This window comes from Elgaria multicarinata, chromosome 9 (assembly GCF_023053635.1).
Source record: "Elgaria multicarinata webbii isolate HBS135686 ecotype San Diego chromosome 9, rElgMul1.1.pri, whole genome shotgun sequence".
Taxonomy (NCBI): Eukaryota; Metazoa; Chordata; class Lepidosauria; order Squamata; family Anguidae; genus Elgaria; species Elgaria multicarinata.
In genome coordinates, this window is record NC_086179.1 from 94,370,690 (window position 1) to 94,390,414 (window position 19,725).

The 19,725-nt window shown below is 42.7% G+C and overlaps 2 protein-coding genes across 3 annotated transcripts in view; one reads left to right on the plus strand and one right to left on the minus strand.

Annotated features, from left to right (window-relative positions):
• Window positions 1-19,725, minus strand: part of KIAA0930 (KIAA0930 ortholog) — a 451,608-nt gene that overhangs the window by 420,788 nt on the left and 11,095 nt on the right. The window lies entirely within an intron of this gene.
• The window catches only part of FBLN1 (fibulin 1), a 100,295-nt gene that overhangs the window by 3,097 nt on the left and 77,473 nt on the right, over window positions 1-19,725 (plus strand). The gene's annotated exons all lie outside the window — the stretch shown is intronic.

Sequence of the window (19,725 nt, forward strand, 5' to 3'; positions counted from 1 at the left end):
GCATAGCTGGGCCACCAACCGGAGTTTGTAGAAGGCACTCCGTGCCACTGAGGTCACCTGAGCCTCAAGTGACAATGATGGGTCTAAAAGAACCCCCAAGCTACGAACCTGTTCCTTCAGGGTGAGTGCAATCCCATCCAGAACCGGTAGAACACCCCCCATCCTGTCAGCGGAATCACCTACTAACAGGATCTCAGTCTTGTCTGGATTGAGTTTCAGTTTATTAGCCCTCATCCAATCCATTGTCGCAGCCAGTTCAACACATCTATAGCCTCTCCTGCTGAGGATACTTAGAGATGCTTCATATTTTGTGTGGTATTGCAGGTATAACACCACTATGGCACACATATATAGTGTGAAGGGAGAGGCTTTTCTCTACACATCCATTGAACACATAGTCAATGATGGCACTGTGATGAGGGCCCACCATATGTTCCTCAGTGAGGATGAGTTCTGTTCCCTTTCATTTTATGAATTTACTGCAACAAATGCTGCTGTATTGACAGTGTCACATGAAACGGCGCTTAATTTAGAAATCTGAAAGCCTACGAGTTTCATCCCACGTACCTGCTTCCCTCGGATTATCCCCGTAGCGCTAAGCTTTCGCGGTTGTTGTTTTTGCTACCAGGCGACAGCGATCCTTTGCATACCAGGAAGTGAGTTTAAGGGGGGAAATGTAAAAAAAATCATAAAAAATCAACGGATGACCCAATTCAATTCAAATTTGGTATGCTGAAAGCTCTCCCTAACATCTATTGCTGTGCCAATTCTGGTGTCTTTATCTTTAAAGCTTATGCAGATGTAAGCATTTCTTTAAAACCCTGCTCCTGCGCCCCAGCGGCGGCTCGGAAGATACGCTCAAAAAGTAGGGGCTAAATACGGCGAATCTTTTGGCTTTATTGCACAATTAAGGCAGGATGCATGGGAGTACTTCACAATCAAAGCAGATTATAAGGTGGAAAACTTCTGAGTCCTTTGCATGCAATTCGCAGTGATTGCACAGTATAACGCTGGTGTGATAAAGCTCTACATCTGTCATGATCATGGACTTTTACTTCAGACTAGTTTGTCTGGAGAATCTGTTGCCATTTACTTCCTGTTTTTAGTCACTTGGACTGCTGAAATTCTCACTCCTCACCAGTGTACATTGAAAGAGTGTACACCATCATTTCGTAATAGATGTCTCTTTACCACTACACTCATTGAGTGAAAAAGGGTGATTAAAGGAGAGCAGATCAGAGTCTAACTGGTGCCTGGGTGGGAGACTGCTTGCAAGCCCCATGTATACTACATTATTCCATCGTGGTAGATAAGTAGGACAGAAATGAATAACAGAAAAATATATGGTGGTATGTAAAGATTACCAGTTCAGGGAGCTCTTGTTAATTGGAAGAAGCCTTCTCTTTCTTTTTCTTCCCTTTCTCTACAACATTATGTATGCCACAAATTACTATTATTATTTATTACATTTCTACACTGCCCCATAGCTGAAGCTCTGATTAAAATCTGAAGATTAAAATTTAATCTGAAGATTAAAAACATTCAAACAATATGCAAAATTTAAAAACATATAAAAAAAGGATGCAACAGACAGTATCCACAGCAACAACATACATCTAAGAACAACTTTCAGCATTCAGCCAAACCGTAAAACAAATCCAGGATTGATTAAAACTCATCACATACTGCCAAATGCCTGAGAAAAGTCTTGAAAAGATAACAGTGTTGGCATCAGGTGGGCCTTGTCGGGGAGATCATTTCAGTATTGGAGGGCCACCACTGAGAAGGTCCTGTCCCTTGTTGCCGTCTTCCTTGGAGTAGGCACCCAGAGGATGCCCTTAGATCTTGAGCTTAATATATGGGTAGGTTCGTGTTGGGAGAGGCGCTCCATCAAATATTGTGATCCTGAGCTATGTAAGGCTCTATGGGTTAAAACCAGCACCTTGAATTGGGCTTGGGAATATGCAGGCAGCCGGTGCAAGGGCGGCAGAGTTGGTCTGCTACATTTGAATCTTCTGGTCCCCGTTATCAATATGATCACCGCATTTTGCACAAGCTGTAGGTTCTGAACCATTGTCAAAGGCAGCCTTACATAGAGTGCATTGCAGTAATCTAACTTGGACGTTACCTGAGCATAGAACACTGAAGCCAGTTTATCCACACTAATGTGTGTGTGGGTGGCTTTTTGTAGTTTTGCCCTATGTGTCAGTTCCAGGCAATCCTAGTGCATCTTTCAAACTGTTGAGTTTGAAGGCTGACAAAAATTCTTATGCAGATTGATCTCATGATAGCATTAACAGAGCACAAAGGCAAAACACTGCAGTTAGTAATCTGGCTGTCATAACTTCTCAATGGAAATTGGGCGCCATATTGCTATTGGATCTTTACAAAGTTCATCATTTGTCTGTAAGGACGTCTGTCTAGATATAAATAAAGTTAATTTCCCAACTTTCCATACGCTCATCCCTCCTTCCCTGGGTTGAGAGAGTGGAGTTCAGGCGTTATTAAATAGAAATCAGGGAGGGGGCATGACGTCATGGGTGCCAGTCTTTCCACCTCCAATCTCACGTGTTGAGCTGAATACAGCTGCAGTGCTCCCTGCAATTGGGAGCCCTGTACAATCAGTTTCGCTTCAGTTCTTCCTTGTCAACATGGAGAGGTTGGAGGTGGAGGAACTAGGCCAGAGTGCACAATCCCATGTCTCCTCCCGTGATTTCTCTTTAATACTGCCTAAAATAGGGTTCCGTTCTCCCAACCTTTTGCTGCACTTTGGCATGGCCAAGAAGCAGGACGGGCAGATGTAGATAATAGAATCATAGAATAGCAGAGTTGGAAGGGGCCTACAAGGCCATCGAGTCCAACCCCCTGCTCAATGCAGGAATCCACCCTAAAGCATCCCTGACAGATGGTTGTCCAGCTGCAGCAGATTATGAAGATGAGAGCAGGCTTGATTTTGAGGTCATCAGGGCAGGGCAGGGTTAACCCCTCAGACCCCAATGGTGTACCTGAGTGCAACTTCTAACTTTCTCTTAAGTAGCTTCTATTCTATCAAACAGAGAAATGTAAATACTCATTTGGCACAGTGTTGTCATTGGAGAAAACCTGAGTCTGCACCATTCCAGACAGGAGATAACAAGCCTCTACTAGTGGGGCAAACCCACTTTTCCTTCTCATTGGCCCTCGTATCTTCAACTGCCTGTGGAGACTTCCTTTTGAACTTCCCCCTCCCACCACGCTTCACTTATGATGGGTCTTTTGCCAGCCTTAAATAGAATTATTTTCATATGGTCAAAATAAAATTCTTTGGGCATGATCTAACCAAAGTTAAGACATGCTTAACTCATTTTTACTTCTGAGACAAATGGGTTGCAACCCTTCTTTTCTTTTTTAATGGAGAAGGGCATTAAAATGACAAGACTGCCTGAAGTAGAGATTTGAACTATTAAAATAATGGATGTGTACATCCAGAATCATAGAATAGTAGAGTTGGAAGGGACCTACAAGGCCATCGAGTCCAACCCCCTACTCAATGCAGGAATCCATCCTGAAGCATCCCTGACAGAAGGTTGTCCAGCTGCCTCTTGAAGGCCTCTAGTGAACAAGTGACATTTGCAGGAATTAGAAAATGATTAATGAGGGTCTTTAGATGGACCCTAGATATCCACATGACTAGGAAAGGAAAGGCAATTCAGCATTTAGTACTTTAGTTCATGGAAGGGGGGTTGGCATGATGATGAACTATGACCTGATCCTACTTAAGGAAGAATGTTTGAGTCATAGCTTTCAAACTGACCTGTAGTGTAGTTCCAAAAGCCCCACGCAATCTTAAGAACTAGCTTCCCTTTATGTGTGAACACCATTTATTCATGAGTGACTCCCATACAACTGGGAGAATGTTTAATTCTTAAATGACCCAATCATAGAGTGGGGCCTGGTTGTGAGGTTCCTCTGTGTGTGTGTGTGTGTGTGTGTGTGTGTGTGTGTGTGTGCGAATTCCATAGGAAAGACCAAGATTATTGGTCTATATAGTAGGGCTACTCACAAATAAGCCAACTCATGGGGTTGGGATAACATGCAAAACAGCAAAACAGGGTGCAGAACTTCTTTCAGCCGGAGGGCCAAATTCCATCTGGAAAAGTTCTTGGGGTGTGTGTGTTACATTCCATTGGTGACCAAGGCCAAAGTTAAAAGAAGCATTGACAAAGGCAAAAGGAATATCAGCATATTCTAGCTTTAAACTCTTACTGCTTCTAAAAGTATTTTACAGTGCTCTATAATGTAGAATGAAATTTCAGAGAACAGGCTTAATATTAGTAAAAGAGAAGTTTCAAAAATGTGTATACTAAGTCAGACCAATGGTACATCTAACTCAGTATTATTGACACTGACTGGCAGCAGTTCTCCAGGATTACAGGCAGGAGTTTTTCCTGGTCTACCTGGAGATTCTGTGGAAGTGCTTTATTTTATTTATTTCTATTTATTTATTTATTACATTTTTATACCGCCCAATAACCGAAGCTCTCTGGGCAGTTCACAAAAGTTAAAACTGTAATAAAACAACCAACATGTTAAAAGCACAATTACAAAATACAGTATAAAAAGCACAACCAGGATAAAACCACGCAACAAAATTGATATAAGATTAAAATACAGAGTTAGAACAGTAAAATTTAAATTTAAGTTAAAATTAAGTGTTAAAATACTGAGAGAATAAAAAGGTCTTCAGCTGGTGACAAAAAGAGTACAGTGTAGGCGCCAGGTGGACCTCTCTGGGGAGCTCATTCCACAACCGGGGTGCCACAGAGGAGAAGGCCCTCCTTCTAGTAGCCACCACTTCTAGTAGCTTTACCACTGAGCTATGGCCTCTCCCCAAATTCATGCAAGCCTTGGAGAAGAAATGTCACAACTATTACCAAGTTTTTCAAAGAAGCAGCAGCCAAGCATCCCTCCAACGTACCTGGATCTGTATAAGAGGGAGAGAAAACAGCAGCCCTTCCACTGTGTCCATGAACTTCTGAACTTTGCAACTAAGTATCTAGTGCCTAAATTTGTTTTTTGTTTTTTCCCTCCTCCCTCCCAATCCCCTTTCCTTCCGTGTCTTGTTTTTTTTTTTTTTAGATTGTAAGCCTGTGGGCAGGGACTGTTTTAAGAATTATTTTTGTAAGCTGCCTTGAGAGCCTTTTTTGGCTAAAGGGCAGGATAAAAGTGCTATAATAAAAAAAAACTAAAAAAAATTAAAGGGGGGCATTTCAACCTTTCAGAACAATGAAAAACTGCACAAAAGCCAGGAAGCTACCAAATGTTTTGTGATTGGGGGACAGGGAGTGTGGTCTTCTGAGGAACCCCAGAAGCCCAGATTGGGACTCAAAAAGGGCTGAATTTGGCCCTTCACCCCCGATGAATAGGGTACTTTGGAAAAGGAGCAATATGTGAGTTATTATCAGTTTACAAGATATTACTACAGCCTTCCCCAACCTAGTGCCCTCCAGAAGTTTTGGCCTATAACTCTCAGCATCCCTGACCATTGGCCATCTACTTTGGGCTGATGGGAGTTGAAGACCAAAACATCTGGAGGGCAACAGATTGCACTACAAGAACGTGTGGTTCCTCTATCTTTCTTACCCTTTTAATATGGGCACATTCAGACAATCAGTTTTCCTCAAGGAATATTGATGGCTCTTTGTATCTATTCACCAGTGGTGAACATCTGATGAAGTTAGGTTATCTGACGAGTCCAATGAGCAATGGAGGAGAAGTCAGAGCTGTCAATGGCAGAAATTCTGGAAATGGATCAGTCATTGCATTATTGCCCTGTGGTTTTACCTCTGGAAAACATCTGGTATTAGAAGGAAGAGATATGAAAATTAGATCATTGTTGTATCAAATATGTTTCTGTCTCTTCTCTGTTCAATGGTTTTTCTATGACTAGTTCATAATTCTTTGGACCAGCACCATTTTTGGTGTGGCAGGAGAAGAAACTCACCTTTTCTTCCTCCATGGAGATAATAGCTAGTGTGAAGCAGGCACTACTTATGTCCAATCATACATCAGGAGTTTGCATGGAGCACCTGTTTCCCAAGTTGTAAGAATGCAACAGATTCCCCCAAAGTTCACACATACACAACCCAGCAGCCCTCTGGTTGCATGCTTCATTTTTCTTTCTGCAATCCCAGAGCTACTAGCCGTTGGAGCTGAGTGTTCTTTCTGCTAGTATGAAGGGAAGCACAGCTCCGTGTAGCTGCTCCTTCTCCTGCAGATGAGGCCAGGCTTTTACTCTCCTTGACGTGATGTTCTTCCTGGTCCCCTGCTGGACCCTTATAAAAAGCCCGTTCAGGAAGATTAAAGCAATGCTCTTCATTAGGAACAGCCAAGATCACAGAGTAGTGTGTAAACTTTACACACTACTCTGTGTGTACTCTGTGCCAAAACACCCCAAAAAGTTGCGGGGAGAGAAGGAACTAATTCATGAAGGAACTAATCTATAGTTTGTAATAGTCTTAAAATGGAATGGAGGAGATATTTTGCGATCGTGACTGGGAGCTTTTCTACTTGAGGCTGTTAATCGCTGAATGTACTTTTGCTTTCGTCACCGAATTGCAAGCTGAGCTCTACACAAACAGTTTTTCCTTTCCTGCTTTTCTGCTGCATAATCTCTAGGTGGCACTGTGCTGTAGTGGAGTAGCGCAAATACACAGGTAGGAAAATACCTTTTCTTTCACTTTCAGAAATACTACCCCATTTCCCTCACACTAACCCCCCCCCCCAGGAAGGTGCTCTTTAAAAAGCGAAACTGGGTGATCACACCATTGTCTAAAGAACCCATAAGCAATCATCAGTAAGGAATCATGAGTGCACAAGAAATGCCTCACATAGAAAGTTAGGGTGGATTCCTGCATTGAGCAGGGGGTTGGACTCGATGGCCTTGTAGGCCCCTTCCAACTCTGCTATTCTATGATTCTATGAAATGCTCTAGGTTAGACTGACTGGTGCAAAGAGATCCAGGTTGCAGCAATGCATGCTGGGACAAAGCAACAATGGCAGCTTTCCCCTTAAGATGTCGGGGCTGAGGAGTGGCAACCTTGGCTAAAGCCATCTTGGTAACTTCATGACTGAGGTGATATTTGAATGAGAGATTTCCAGGTCATGTAGTCACTATACTAACTGATGACTGGACAGCGTTTACAAAGTGTCTTTTTTTATAAGGAACTCTACAGTTCCTGTTGTCTTGTTCTGGAAATGATGTTGACAGGCTAATAATTCCTACTTTACGAGTGGATTCCTGAGGCAGATAACAAGTGGTTAAGCTGATACTGAAATCTGTGTTGAACTCTTTGGTTATCCACTGCCTAATAAATGGTTCCTCTGTTCTAGCTTTTTTAGAGTGCACAGTTTACCCTTGACTCGGTCGCATCGTACTTCTGTTACCTAGAATCTGGTGAGCAAATTTGAGCTGTTGTGAACTGGAAATTGAATGCTATAACTCCCAAACAGAGTGCTGGGGATAGGACTGTGCCACAAGGCACCCCTTTGCTGTGAAGATTGTCTATTGCTTATTTTTATTTATGTACATTGATGGTGCTATATAAATAAATAATAATAATAATAATAATAATAATAATAATTTTATTTTATTTTATTTATTACATTTTTATACCGCCCAATAGCCAAAGCTCTCTGGGAGGTTCACAAAAATTTAAAACCATGAAAAGCATAATAAAACAACCAACAGTCTAAAAACACAAATACAAAATACAATATAAAAGCACAAGCAGGATAAAACCACACAGCAGAAATTTATATAGATTAAAATATGGAATTAAAACAACAAAGTTTAAATTTAAGTTAAATTAGGTGTTAAGATACTGAGAAAATAAAAAGGTCTTCAGCTGGCGACGGAAGGAGTACAGTGTAGGCTCCAGGTGAACCTCTCTGGGGAGCTCGTTCCTCAGCCGGGGTGCCACAGTAGAAAGCCCTCCTCCTAGTAGCCACCTGCCTCACTTCCTTTGGCAGGGGCTCATGGAGAAGGACCCCTGTGGATGATCTTAAGGTCTGGGCAGGTACATATGGGAGGAGGCGTTCCTTCAAATCACCTGGCCTCAAGCCATTTAGGGCTTTGAATGTTAATACCAGCACTTTGAATCGGACCTGGACCTGGACCGGCAGCCAATGAAGTTGTAAAAGGGTCTGGCGTAATGTGGTCTTGCCAGCCAGTCCCTGTTAGTAAACGGGCTGCCCTACTTCTCTGCTCTGTCCCTGCTTCTTCTGAGTAAACCTCCACTGGGGTGGATGGTCCTGCCATGCCTCTGTATTGGATAGGATCGGATGATCTCACATTGCAGAGTTGCTGCAGAATGCTCAAGGGAAGGTGCAGCTCTGCATGAATCCCCTGCTCCAACGGACCTTCTTCTCATCAGGAGGCATGTGCAAAACGGTGCCTCTCAAAGAGTGTAGGATGGCGTCTTTGAGGGAAACCTGTTTGGATGGGAGAGTGAGGTGTGCCACTGGATTTAATTCAGAAAAAAAGTGCCTCAGGTATCAGGATCTTGGACTTGTGTGTGCATAATTCATTCTTTGGCTAGCTCTTTGGCACATCTGGATACATAGAACAGCCAGCTTAGTAGTATAACCTAACTAAACATCTGGAAATTTGTTCATTGAGATTAATGAGTGAGCTTACGGTTTGTAACAGGAAAAAGATTCCAATGACCTTGTGCAATTTGTGTGTGTGTGTGTGTGTGTGTGTGTGTGTGTGTACGTTTTGGTTTGAGGTTATGATTTGTCCATGCATCTGTTACAGTAGTAAATTTTATGTGAGTTTCTTGCATTGGGGTTGGAGCTTGTAAAGGCCTGACCATTTAAGGAGTTTGTGGCATGTTGTTTTTCCAATCTGAGCGTAGTAAGGCTCAAAAAAAGAGAAAGAAAACAGACCAAACAAATTAGAAAACCTTCAGAATTCTTTGAGCTGCTTTAATGTTTTGACGGAACATTTTATTGAAAAAGATTAGGAATGAGAATGTTTTCCTCAAGGCCCTTGATTTTAGACAAAGTGTAGTCCTCTTTTGTAAAATGCTGTAATCTTAAAAATATAATGAACAAGTTAGGTTTTATTAATAAAGTGCCATTGATGTGAGCAAAAAGAAAGATCCTTACCTTTAGGAACTTGCTATCTAAATTATTTATTTATTTATTACATTTTTATACCGCCCAATAGCCAAGGTTCTCTGGTCAGTTTACAAACAGAGAAAGTGGAGAATAGTAAATGTAAGGATAATGGGGATTTGAACATAAATAAATGGAAATACAGGTACTGACTGAGGCTTAGTGAAAGATCAGAACTAAAGAGTTAAGTAAAAGGTTTCTTTGAAAAGGCAGGTTTTGACTTGGAAGTGCTTTTGGATGAGGCTTTTATTTTACCATCACCTAGCCTCATTGATAGAATTTTATGGGGAATCCAAACATTGTCATCTTCCTCTCATAACCCTTCCTATGTTTTTTCACTGCTTCTTCTTACTGGGAGAATCCATTAAAAGGGGGAAAGACAGTACAGCTACACAGTGCCTTCTAATGGTACAGCACACTAGGACCCCTCCATCTGGAAAGACCCGTAAGTGCGAAAGAAGGGTGCAAAAGCTGGCACCAAGTGAGAATACATGGAGTGGCTTAACGGGACTTGGAACCTGTTTGGCTGCTGAAGGTCATAGTGGAGGAGCAAAAGACATGGGCAGAGATATATTGGAATGTGGGGACAGGGACGGGGCAGGCAAGGCCATGGAGGCCTTTAAGTGGAAGAGCAAGCTAATGTAAGAAAAAGAGGAAGCCAATGTAGTGACGTTGGGACAAGAGAGATGAATTACGTTGGCAACTTTTAAACAAGCCTACATTTATTGCTCAAAGAAAATTGGTAGTGACTAAGGCCATAGCTCAGTGGTCCTTAACCTTTTTGGTGTCACACCTCCCTTGTGAAAAATCATATGACCCACGCCTTGTGGCGTTACACCCTACAAGTCAGTTCCCAAATGTATGTCTGCAGTTTGTAAGTCTGTGGTGAGTTTAGAATGTGGGCCTGAGTGGGCGGAGTTAGAATGTCTGGGGAGGGGGAGGAGTGATATATAAGGGAAGGATTGAGGGGGACTTGTTAGGTACTCTTAGAGTCTTTAGTGCTCTCTGTGTTTAGAGTACTTAAGTTCTGGGAAATTTGAGGTTCAGGGTAGAGATTGGTGTCTTTGGAGTGGGGTGTGCACATAGTTGATGTATATTAATCAATACAGATAATAAAAGCTCAAGAGTGATTGTGTGAGGGAAAGGAAAGCGCGTATGTGAATGAGTGGAAGGATTGGATGAAAGGTTTCAAAAAGGTTTTTAAATGTTTTATTTTGAAACAAAGCTTGTGAACTTTTAAAAATAAATTTTAATTATTTTGTTTTTAACAAAAATCCCACGTGTCTGTTTGGCATTTATCATCTGAAGTTTACACATTTAGCACCCACTCTGACAATAATTCAGCTCAGCACATATAACTCACAGTGTTTTATTTTATATATTGAAATCCTTCTCCATTTAACCCCTTTCTCCACATAGTTTGGAGGAAGGTGGTTTTTATCCCTTGCCTCAGGCGTATCAAGCAGTGGTGCTTGGCTTGAGCAGGGAGTAGCCACGGCCAGGCTTGGTGTTCAGAGCCCGTGTCGTGGCATAGTAATCTTATGACCACGCCTCCCATGTGTTAATGGCCCAAAATTTAGGCTTAGGCAGGACGAGATTGCATTTTTTAGTTCTGTCTCTGGACTAAAAAATGCATATTCAATGAAATGAACACAAACACAAGCAATGAACAGTTTTGTGGAAATAAAACCTGTATTTAGAGAAAGTATTTCTAATAGCTACACACATAAAAGAAGGATAATTTCAAAATAACTGCAATGTGATTGCTGTTGCTGTTTGTGCTCAGCAAGAGTAATTCGAGGGACAATGTTACACAATGCTAGGCGCATATCATCTCTGGCATCCAACTGATTACTAGCTTTGGTTTTTATGCTGACAAATGTGAAAGGATTTCAAACCCACAATAGCTTCGGCTATTGGGCGGGATAGAAATGCAATTTTTTAAAACGTTTTTTACTTGTTGCAATAAACCGGGGGGAAAGTGACTTAGAACAAAGCAGTCACTTACCTTGAAAGATTGATTGTTCTTCACGAACGCTAACGCACTTGTAGCAGGTAACGATAACTACAATAACGCACGTGGTGTACAAATGAGCTATGTCGTAGTTCCCAAGATTAGTAGAAAGAAATAAGGTTGGTCCAAGCAGCGCTGCTATGTACTTGTTAAATAATCAATTTATAATTGAGAGGCTACTCACACCTCCCCTGGAGTTGGTCCAAACCTCCCCTGAGGAGGCGTACCCCACTGGTTAAGAACCCCTGCCATAGCTAGACCAGGCCTATATCCCAGGATCATCCCTGTGCATCCAAATGACACACAGGGGATCCCGGGAGCAGGCAGGGACGACTCCTCCATTTGCCTGGGATAAGAGTCTGAACAATAGAGCTGTCAGATAATGAAATATTTCAGTGTTGATTAGTATCTGTGTTTTAAGCAGCTGAATAAATAATTGTAAGCCTCACCAAAGCCCCCAATATGATTGCCATTTTAAAGTAGTGAATAAAGTAATAAACAAAATTGTAAATAGCCACTTATTGCTAGAACTATAGCTTTAGTAAATGGATGTATTGCTTAGGGCTTACAGCTTTCCTCAAATGAAGCTCTATAAAAAGGTTTCTTTAGTTACTGTGAGATGGCTGAATTCTGTCAAATTTCAGGCATAATTTTGTTAATGGGTCCGATTCTGATGTCTTAGCTGTATTTATTTTTATGTTGCTCTGAAGCCACATCTGTTTTTCATTTTTGTGCATGCAGAAATCACCTGATATGAATTGCCTTGATGTTTTCAGAAATGGAATTGGAGTGGCTGGGGTTATGTTTAAAGGGCCCTCATGTTCCTGCTCAACCTGGATTTAAAACCAGGGCCTGAATTTGGTTAACTAGCTCCAGTCAAGAGGGAACTGGGATAGCCTTAACTGAGGTGCTGATGTATCCCTGAACTGTGATAATGGTAGCAGCGAGGAATTCACTTGGTGGAAGAAAATGGCTGTGGGGAGGGAGAGGGTGCAGCTCTGTAGCCTCCACTGAGCCCTTGATCACACTTGATAGACAGCTAGTTCTGGCGTTTGCTTAGCTTTGGGATGTGAAAGTCAAAGTGGATTGGAGCGCCTCAATCTCCAGGAAGCAGATAGCTGAGGGCAAATGCACAATTTTTCCACTGGAAAAAAATACTGGGTTTGAAGGAGGAAGGGGAGAAGTGGTAATTTATTTATTTATTTATTTATTTATTTTATTACATTTATATACTACCCCATAGCTGAAGCTCTCTGGGTGGTTTACAATAATAAACAACAATAATAATACAATAATGAGCAAGCATTCTCCCCATATCCCTACTTGTCTCAGGACATCAAAAATGTCCTCTCCTTAAACAAATTAAATGGATTGGAACCTGCTTTGGCTCAGTACTGCAGACAAGGCCCAAAGTATTCAGAGCTGCAGTACGTCTGTCACCATCCTTAAGGAGAGAGGGTCAGGTGGGCTTTTTCCGACACCAAAAGAAGGGGTTAATGGTGTCCCCAGAGAATGGGACTGCTGAGTAGGTGAAGATCGGGGCTGCTGTATCAGCATCATAAAAGGCCACCTGTCCCCCATCATAGTTCGGACTCACGCAGATCCTCTTGGGCTCCGCACTCAAGGACAAAGGAGAGTTATCAAGGGAGTCCGAGGCTCTGTACTCCCTGTTCCGTTTCTCCATATCCCATATTCCTTCCTCGGGATAAAAGAATATGTCATTCTTCCTTCTCATAGACTTTCTGGCAACCCCCACAGACCAGGATTCCTCACTCCCCACAACGACTTCCCATCTGCCAGGGATGCTTTAGGGTGGATTCCTGCATTGAGCAGGGGGTTGGACTTGATGGCCTTGTAGGCCCCTTCCAACTCTGCTATTCTATGATTCTAAGTGTCTCCCTGCTGTGAATCCCTCACGTCCCAACACAAACATCATGTTTTGCACGGTCATAGGGCTCATCTACACTAAGCGGGATACAACACTATGAAAGCAGTATATGGTATGTATCAGTGAGCCCCAGCAGTTGTCAGTGCACTTCAATACCATTATAAAGGAGTAGTGTGGCTCTTGCCTTTCATATACCACTTTCATAGTGGAATATCCTGCTTGGTGTAGATGAGCCCATAGTTAACTTATTTAAACAAAAACCCAACCAGCAATGAAACAGATCCCTGCTGTTCAGTGCTGGCGTGCTGCCCTTCCATATCTTGGCTACCTATATCACTTCATCAGCACCACTGTGGCTCCTAGCTGCCAGGACTTGCCCCCTGAGCCTTCAAGACCTCTTTTGCAACGCTTCAACTTCTAAACCCCCTTTCCCTACATGCTACTCTTGCCTTTCAAACTCTCTCACTTGCCAAAACAGCTCCACCTCCAGCCTAAACATTAGTAGACCTATTCACTACTTTCCTCCCACATGCCTTGCAGGGGATGTGGGACTGGGGTCCTCTGGCCTGTCCAATGGCATCTGTGCATTCCACACAACATCTGATGGCTCAGGGTTCTTAATTGTGTGGAGAGCCTACGTGTGTACAGCCGTAGGAGACGAGGGACTGAATGCATAGGCAGGCTCTATGAGTGAGGTCCTACATCCCTCTCCATAGGTTTATGGTGTGTATATGGATGGATGTGTATGTGTGCATGGAACTACTGTAATCTAAATTTCCCTTTTCACTGTTACTTGCAAATGGAAAAGTGCTTCGTTAACCACCCTGGTGTCTATAAGAATGACGGGAGGCTTAAAAATGCTTTTAACAAGCACAGCCTGACACTGATGTCACAGTTTAATTTGCTAATTTAAATAGAAGAGACTTGTGATTTATTTATTTATTACATTTTTATACCGCCCACTAGCCGAAGCTCACAAAAATTAAAACCATAAAAAGCATAATAAAACAACCAAAAGTCTAAAAACACGAATACAAAATGCAATATAAAAAGCACAACCAGGATAAAACCACGCAGCAAAATTGATATAGGTTAAAATGCAGAATTAAAACAGCAAGATTTAAATTTAAGTTGAATTAGGCATTAAAATACTGAGAAAATAAAAAGGTCTTCAGCTGGCGACGGAAGGGGTACAGTGTAGGCGCCGGGCGAACTTCTCTGGGGAGCTCGTTCCACAGCTGGGGTGCCACAGCAGAGAAAGCCCTGTTGAAGAATGTAGCAGTAACACTTGTAGATAAGCACAGTTCTGTTGATCTACTGAGGGTGTCACTTCTTCACTCTTGAGGGTGTCAATAATTTGTGTGGAGTAAGGTAGGCAGGTGGTTACCTATTTGCTCAGCTTTCATAGAATCATAGAATAGTAGAGTTGGAAGGGCCCTAAAGGCCATCGAGTCCAACCCCCTGCTCAATGGAGGAATCCATCCTAAAGCGTACCTGACAGATGGTTCAGAACATCCCTTTCCTGTCCAGTAAGTATAATAAGCCCCAGTCCTCTTCCAGAGTTAGAAAATGGGGGAGTGGGGTGTGTGATCCTCTCCATGGTCATACTGTACTTTTCAGATGCTCAGAGTACCACTGTAGTGCAATGCAAGTCCAGGAACAATGCCACCACTACCACCACCGTCGTACCTCCCAGCTCACAAGGTGCACTGCACTTTGGAGCTTGTTCAGAGTGCCTTGGACGTCAGTATAAAATGTGTGAGTGTGGGCATTGCAGAGTGAGGGGTGGACATTCCTGACCTTGTCCTGTACTTTTTGAGGCACCCTATAGCTCAAGATGGTATCATCTATAAAACCTTGCCATTGGGGAGAAGAGCCGAGTCCTGGCCACCCAGGCTACCAAAATTTGTGGAACCCTGGTAGTTTGACTGCCATGGGATGCACAGAAGATCCCAAAGGGTCCATTCGTTTCATATATTTTTAGTATTTTTAAGCTTTGTTGGATATTTTAACAATATATGATAAAGGACTGTGAAGTCATTGTATTTCAGCATGAGTTACAAAATACAAATGTCTGCTGTTTCCTATGTCTAGACTTTTATCTCAGGCTAGATTGCAGATTAAGGTCACGTGATGAGTTTCAACATTTGATACATGGAAACGACGATCTTGGAAAATTTGATGCAAGATTTGGAATATTTATAACCTTGTAATTGTAAAAAGACAGAAGACAGCTTTAATAATCATTACTGACATCTTTCATATTGCACACTTGCTAGCTACTTGAATCTCTAATCCAGTGGTCATTGAAATTCCTCCAACTGAAGCTTTGGCCGGCCAGCCAATGTTTCCAGCCAATTGTAAGGCTGCCAAAAAACCCTTTTAAAAAGCCGTAAATCACTTGTCTTCCTTATCCTGCATCTTACGTATTACCCTACTGCAAAATATCTGCAGCTTTAGTTTATGTGCTAATGGTTGTCTAACTTTTTCAAAGAAAATGAGAGCCAAACCTTGCTGTGACGGGGGCAGCCATATTCCCCTCACGACCACAGGCTTATTTAATTTGTACACCTGAGGGCGTAAGTGGGTGCGGTGCCCACACTGTGGAGGCCAGGCTGGGCAGAAAAGTGCCTGATGCAATGGAGCACGAGAGCTAAGGGGTGTGTGTGTTCAGCTCTTTTGGTGTAAAAATACACCCACTTGCACGCACCCACCCACTCACCCACACCACTTTAATATGTGAATGGGGCAGGCACATTTGTGATGGCTTCTGGAACAATAATTGAAGCCCAAGAAAAGGCTGTTTTTCAAAACTCTGGGTTTGGGCTGGCAGACAGTTAATTGCATAGTTTGAAGGCAATTATGTGAATAAGAAAAGTTATTAGCCCACTTTTGTGGGTGTAGGTGTGGTTAGCCTACCTGTTTATGCATACCTGTTTCAGTGACTTTCAAGTATTATAAAATGATAACCTTTTTCTTTCCTTGGTCACCTTGAGATTCTTACTAGAGTTGAGCAGAGTGATAATTTAGGGGGGAGTTTATGGTCAGCAAATGCAGAGGATACAGCCCTAAGTCATATTAGGGATTTTATAGTGGTTTTGAGTCTTTAAAGAACTTCCAGGACACTGTAACACAGATGTGATTCCTAGAATGCTTAGCCATTGGCCATGCTGGCTAGGGCTTATGGGAGTTAATAGTCCAAAATATCTGGAGGGTACTAGGTTGCCCACCCATGCTGAAACATGTAGAACAGGCACATGTTCACACATACAAAATATAGGTGTGCCTAACCTTGGCCAAGTTCTTGCTGAAGGGGGTGGATTCCTGCATTGAGCAGGGGGTTGGACTTGATGACCTTGTAGGTCCCTTCCAACTCTGCTATTCTATGATTCTATGTATCTAGACCATACCATTTCAGATTGTAGGTGAGGCTCACGTGATAGAACGCTTCTCCGGGGGGGGGGGGGATCCCCGCACATAGAAAAGTAGCATGCTAGTTACTGTAATAATTTCAGTAGATAGTTGAGAATAGCCTGTGGGCAGATTTGGGGATTTGAGAAACTGCTGTGGGCACCACCACCAAAGGTCTCCCATGGAGGATGTGGCATATTGGCCCCTGCAGGGACCTGCCTATCAAAAGTGAGCTCCAGAGGTCAGGGGGAAAGGAGAGAAATCGCGATGCTTGAAGCTTGGGAGGCAGGGGGGCAAACAGCACGGCAGAGGGGGAAAAGAAGGAGCAAGGTTAGAGAGTGGAAAGGGAGAGGAAGAAGGCCACCCTGACATTCTTCAAGGTTTTTATTTAAGAACTTTCTTTTTTGAAGTGGTCAGGGAGTGGAGAGCTTTGTTGGGAGTCCCTGTGGGTGCCACATTGGGGAAATCTGGTTAGGTATGTTGCAAAGATGGCTGATGTATATATTAGCTTTGTTAGAGACTTAATGAGAGCAGCAGACTAGGCAAATAATGACACAGTTGCAACTTCTTTTGGGTTCTGTGCCTGCATCCTAACAGTATAGACTTTGGACAGCCAGCAGCTGGGTTTTCTGAGCAGCGGCAGCCTACGTGAGCAGCGAGAACTTGAAATTTCAGCAGCAGTATCCTGAAAAACCATCTTAACTCACCCAGGTGCTAGTTCCTGGGCAGGGATGTGAAACGGAGCATGGCCGAAATAGCTAGTTAACAGCGCTAAGTCACTCACTGTGGCCCTGGCAATGATGTCACGGCCCCCTCAGTGTGCTGCTGGCCTTGCAGTGGCCTTCTCCAATGTGGTGCCCTCCAGATGGTTTGGATGGCAACTCCCATGATCCCGGACTGACTGGCTGGCGTTTGGGAGTTGTAGCCAATACATCTGGCAGGAACCATGTTGGAGAAGACTGCCCTAGAGCATATTAAGAGGGACTTAGTGGCTCCTCTAGGTTTCATACGCTGCACGTTCCTGGAGAATCAAGGAGCGAATATGGCTTCATCACTACATCAGAAGCCTTCCAGCACCAAGGCAGTGCTATTATGGTTCTGGGATACCTTCATGCCTCACTAAACCTCCTCATATGCTCTGAGGACTCTGGTGTAGGGAGGGGGTGGTTGAAGCTTCCTCATACGACTAGTGCAAAAACTCAACCTGCCAGAAAGCAGAAGATCTGCGTCTACTCTGGAAATGCTTTTTCCTCATTTGGATTCTGGCGTACTGTCCATGCTGTGATTGGGATGGAACTCTGCTTTGTCCCTTACAGATGATAAATCTTGCACATGCACATCTCATCAGTTATGAAGAACATGCATAATGTTTTTTTAAAGTTGGGCATGCATACCTGCTACAAAGAAGACGGGACTTCAATTTTCTGGTTGTTGTTGTTTTGTTGGTATGTTCAGGAGTAAGTCAAATTGCTGGACCCAAATCACAATTAGAGGGCCTCATTTCTGATGTTCCTGCTGCGTGGTGAACTTTTGTGCGTGAAATATTAAGTATTAAGTATGTCTGTAATCCTGTGGCTCATTAACAGTGTTTATTTTGCTAGATCTGGCCACTGTCCACAAATAATATGAAGTCCAGTATAACTATGGTTGCAGTGTGCGCACACAGTCAGGCTGCTTAAATCCTCCTGCTTTAAGCAGCATAATTATGTGCAGCACATAGCTTAATTGTTTTTCATATTGTTTCTTTTTCTTTTGACATATGATTAATGCCAGCTGTATATTTAATTTCCATTCTTGGTCATTTTCAGTTCTTTAATTTACATGTGTATTCTTCCCTTTCTGTTAAGACTTAAGATACGTCTGCATCTTATGCAATGGTTTAAAACAGATTTCTTTTCTTTTCTTGTGGTTTCGTAATTACTTACTTACCTCTGGAGCCTTCAGCCCACTCGGATTCGGGGGCGTCTTTTAATCTGTGCAGACACCAGCAGAAACCAGTGTACCCAGGTTTCCCGTTCCCAGTTTTAAAGGGGTTTAAAAGTAGTTTAGAAGAAGGATCAAGACACTTAAAGCATTTTTACCATGTTCTTCAACTGAAAACGCTCCCTGAAGAGCTCTCCCTCTGCTTTAACCTCCTGATTTCTCAGAAACTATTAACCTTGATAGCTAAAATATAACCTTCATGGTTCCAAGGAGCTCTGAACACCAAATGCTGGGGACAGACGAGTGAGGGCAGTTGCCCTGTATATGAGCTGTCCAGAAGCATCAGGCTGGTAACCGTGGAAAACAAAATGCTGGACTAGATGGAACTTGGTGTGATCCTCAAAGACTCTGCTTATGTTATGTTTACATGCTTATGGTTGCCGGAGGTATGTAAACCTTATTCAGAATTGCATTTGAGCGCCCGCTCTGCCCACTGCTCTCCAAATGAGAGAGATGCAAAGATTCCATTTTGGATGAGAAAGAGGGGCAGGAAGAAGTGCATTGCACTTACATTTGTTGTTCCGTAACATACATGCCACGTCTGAAGTTACTGTTGTTATAGAAGCAACAGAGAGACTTGTAGGCACCTTAAAGACTAATAGATCTGCAATGCAACGTATTTACTCATAAGTAAGATCCTCTGATTTTAATGGGACCTAATCCCATCTAAGTTTTCATAGGACTGCAGATTTATTGTGACATATTTATCGATGGCTTTTTAGCAGATAAAGTGGTACATAAATGTTAATAAATTTAAAAGAGCCTACCTAATCAGAGATATCTTGATGCTTAGGGCTCATCTATACCAAGCAGGATACTCCATTATGAAAGCAGTATGAAAGCGGTATATAAAAAGCAGGAGCCACACGACTGCTTTATAGTGATTCCTGCATTGAGCAGGGGGTTGGACTCGATGGCCTTGTAGGCCCCTTCCAACTCTGCTATTCTATGATTCTATGAATCTATGATATTGAAGTGCACTGCAGGATCTACACTACTGCTTTATAGTGGTACTGAAGTGCACTGACAACTGTTGGGGCCCATTGACACATCTACACCAAGCAGGATGCAACACTATGACAGTGGTATGAAAGCATTATATGGTCTGTGTCAGTGCACTTCAATACCACTATAAAGCAGTCGTGTGGCTCCTGCCTTTTATATACCGCTTTCATACCACTTTCATAGTGGAATATCTGCTTGGTGTAGAAGATCCCCAAGTCCGTATGTATAAAACAGAGAGAGAGAGAGAGAGAGAGAAAATGTTAAA